This window comes from Priapulus caudatus, unplaced genomic scaffold (assembly GCF_000485595.1).
Source record: "Priapulus caudatus unplaced genomic scaffold, Priapulus_caudatus-5.0.1 Scaffold3, whole genome shotgun sequence".
Lineage (NCBI taxonomy): Eukaryota > Metazoa > Priapulida > Priapulimorpha > Priapulimorphida > Priapulidae > Priapulus > Priapulus caudatus.
In genome coordinates, this window is record NW_014577064.1 from 742,285 (window position 1) to 746,511 (window position 4,227).

The 4,227-nt window shown below is 39.9% G+C and overlaps 2 protein-coding genes across 2 annotated transcripts in view; one reads left to right on the forward strand and one right to left on the reverse strand.

Annotated features, from left to right (window-relative positions):
* Positions 1–4,227, reverse strand: part of LOC106820898 (cysteine sulfinic acid decarboxylase-like) — a 64,416-nt gene that overhangs the window by 28,202 nt on the left and 31,987 nt on the right. The window lies entirely within an intron of this gene.
* LOC106820930 overlaps positions 1–4,227 on the forward strand; it is a 35,828-nt gene that overhangs the window by 8,951 nt on the left and 22,650 nt on the right. The window lies entirely within an intron of this gene.

The following is a 4,227-nucleotide window of genomic DNA, read 5'->3' on the forward strand; positions in this document are numbered from 1 at the left end:
TTCACAAGCCATCAGTTCACTGATTACGCAGCAGTCCAGTCGATGTACGCCGAGGGAAATGAGATCGCCTCATTCTCTATCACGTAAGTAATGCTTTCTTGCTGTTAGATATTTCCAACTGCGGCAGTATTTCGTTTTAATGTAATGTATACATATGTAAAATTTAGATTTTCAACAACATTTCAAAATACTCGTTCAAGACTTACGTGATTATATCATCTATTCATGTTAATCAAAACATTCTTAAACTATGTTTTTAATGGTTACAGTAAGCAGTTGCCATCAGAGTACTGGGCCCAGGCTTCAGATGCCGAACTCTCTGCTGAGTATGCCGGACAGCGCGCCATGTTCAACAGGTTCTCTGGCATCCCAGCCAGCGCCATCAAGGGAGTGCGATCTGCTTACCTGCAGACCAAGGGAAGCGACTTCGTTAACCTCATTAAGGATGATGGATTCACATGGGATTCTTCCTACCCAACCGACAAGATTAATCCTCCCCTGTGGCCATACACCTTCGATTACCAGTCCACTGGTGGCTGCGCCATCCCTCCATGCCCAACTTCCTCCATCTCTGGAATGTGGGAGGTTCCCCTTGTTGACTGGTTCGATACCAACGACACGCTGTGCGCCAACGTTGACAGTTGCTATTATCCCAACGACAAGGCAGAGGCTCTTGAGCTCTTGCGTACCAACTTTGAACGCCATTACAAGACCAACAAGGCTCCCTTCCCCATCAACCTCCGTGCCAGATGGTTCCTCAACAATGGCTACTACAACATGGAGGCTCTCCAGCAGTTCCTTGATGAGATCCAAGAAAATCGCGATGTCTACTTCGTGACATACAGCCAGCTGATCGAGTACATGAAGAACCCAGTCAAGCTTTCTGATGTAGGAAGATCTGATGCGTTCAAGTGCGACTTTGCTAACCGCACCCCACTGTGCGCCCATCCCAACCTGTGTGGCTACTTCAACATCAGCTACGCGCCCAATGACGAGGAGCACCAGGGAGACCGTTTCTTCCAGACCTGTGCTGAATGCCCAGCGGTATACCCATGGGTGGACAACCCACTAGGAGAAGCATAAATCAAATTACGCCTTCCTAGAATTTGGGTCATATAACATGTTTTTAACACATCGTTGTTGATTTGCAATTGTGAAGTCCTGATATTAGGAATACTGCATTGCTCTTTTACCTTTAGCCTAAGGTGGTAAACATCATTAGCTTAGTGTTCTTCTTAATATATGTGAGTTGGTGTGCGAGCATTAGCGGCCTGTAATATAATTTTGGACATTTTTCTTACCTAGAGGACACGAACCTGTTCTATCAGACAGATAGTGTATTCCTGCCAAAGAAGTATATATATCAATCAGCATCCAATCCTGCGTAGTGTCAACACTACTACTACAATCTTGAGAATAGCAGTTAGTCATACGTTCAAAGAAGCTTTCCTCAAGCTTATCTGTGTGATCTTATATGGAATGTGATCAATCTGCTGTAAATAAATTTTTTATTAATAATTCGTATGAAAAAACATAGACCTGTTCTTTAATTCGAAATGAGAACTTTCTTGTTGAGCATGTTTGCAGATTACACACGGTATGTTTACTGCATCGAGACGTCTTGGTGCACATATTTTATTAACTTGAAATTGACCAACTGGTTAAAAACACACATATATCTAGGTTCACGTATGCCACGAAACTGCATTTAAGGTAGAGCAAAGAAATACGACCTTCAACGTGGTAAACAGATTCGGCTAACAAGCGGATATATTGCTATTCAATGATACTCATCGCGTGCATATCGACACGAGAACTAGTCTGCTAAAGCCATCACGTGACTCATGTTCACGAACGTGTAATTTGGTTATTCTCACAGCCATAGAAAATTTACACCATTCGATAGGACAAGAAGCATGCTGATGCATACGTCGATCCACACTCACGGTATACAACTCTAACGAGTTCGTACAATAAATAATGAGCCGTGACTATTCGCAATCACTTCATAGTCGCTGCATAGAAACATCAACATGGAATTGTTCTCTGCGGAAGTCTCTCAGCCAGCGCTGCGTAGAAACATCAACATAGAATATTGTCCTGTGACAACGTTTTATAGCTAGCGATGTGTAGAAACATGAACACAGATTAGCGGTCTGAGGAATTCTTTTAGGTAGGTCTGTATAGAAACATCAACACAAAGCAGAGTCTTATGCCAATCTAGTAGTTAGCTCTGTATAGAAACATTCATTTAGAATTGAGGCCTGTGGCAATCTGTAACCAAGATTTGTATATAGAGTCAACACAGAACAGTGACATGTGACAATCTTTATGTTAGACCTGTAGAGAAATATCAACATAGAATAGTGAGTGACCTGTGACAATCTATTAAATAGCTCAGTATAGAAACATCACCACGCAATCGACATCGTGACAATCTATTAATGCGCCCATCCCAACCTGTGTGGCTACTTCAACATCAGCTACGCGCCCAATGATGAGGAGCACCAGGGAGACCGTTTCTTCCAGACCTGTGTTGAATGCCCAGCGGTATACCCATGGGTGGACAACCCACTAGGAGAGGCATAAATCAATGATGCAAAATGATTCAATTTTGGTCATATAGCTTCGTTTGAATATACTGTTGTTGACTCGGAATCGTCAGACGTCATGATATGAGAAATATTTCGCTTTACTAGTTCTTCATTATGCTTCTTTAACGTGTTTTTGCGTATGAGCGCGAGGTAGTAACTATCAATGACATGTTGTTATTGTTACCATATATCAGTTTTTGAAATATGCATCACTGCTCTGTTAATTTTAGGAGTTGTAAATCTATCATGCATAGTCATAGAAACAAAGCACTGTGTTTATGTAGTACGCTAGAATCATGACAAGTAGCGCTATATATTCCTATAGATCACTTGTGTGTATTCACCTAATTACAGCTTCATTAGCACAGCTTCATTAGCTCAGCTTCATTAGCACAGCTTTAGTCACAATGTGAAACAGGATTATTTCGCTCGTCCCTGCACTGCTAATACGACTGTGATAATTCTGCTGTAAATATTTTGATATTTATAATCTATCTGCAAGATAAAATGAAATAAAATACTTATATTGCAATGAAAATCCGGCGTATGATGATAGAAATAATCCGCCCCGGACATTTTGCATCTACATTTTAAAGTGTGGTTTGAAGTAAAAATAATTGTCCTATTTTACCACACTACATAATCTAACACATATTTCCATGCAAATGAAGAAGTACATTTGCTCGAATAATGAAACACATCAGAGGAAAATTTAAAAAAAATACTGTCGCGACCTTAGTTGAATACCAAAGTGATAGCATATCTTTATCTATGCTGCAAAAAAACGAATACTACCAACCTTAACAACTTTCGTTTTCGCATTAACAAAATCAGTTCCCGTAGTGCGCATACCACAAAACACAAAACAGCCAATAGGAGACGAGTATTTTGTAGAGGGGCAAGCGCTCTACGAATTGCGAAACACTCATTAATTTTTCAACAGAAATTCTAATGTAAATTTCTAGTTTAGCTATACTTCGAAACCCACCCATACTTGGATAATAGCATGCCATCTTCTCCATTTATTGAGTACAACAAAGTAACAAAGTATATATGTATGTGTAATTCTGAAAATATATTAATTTAGACATGTATAGTGCTGAATTACAAACTCAAAGAGTAAGAAAATGCACGAATTTCCACGATTCATAATTGAACAGCAGGTTTACACGCAGATCGGTGTAGTTTACATTAGGTGGGAAAATAAACTCAGTTAATGCGTGTGTAACATAGTAGAGGCACATTGCCACTTATTTGGTATGTTTACGCAATACAATTATACAATACGTTTTATTAAAAGTTATACCATAATATTATTTGTATAGATACGTTTGTGGTAATAATCATTCATAGTGTTAAAAGAAGTGTCAAATAAGTGTCACCAACACTGCGTAAAATGACAACACAAAATAATAGGTTGAGACGCTCACCATGAATATACACTTCCACAAAACGACATGTTACACAATACGACACGGCACAGCATGGCACCGCTCATCACAGCAAAATACGATACCGCATGTCCCAACCCAGCCCAACCCAACACAACACCACACAACACGATACACCACACCACAAAACAACACAACACAACACAACACAACACAACACAACACACCACAACACAACACAA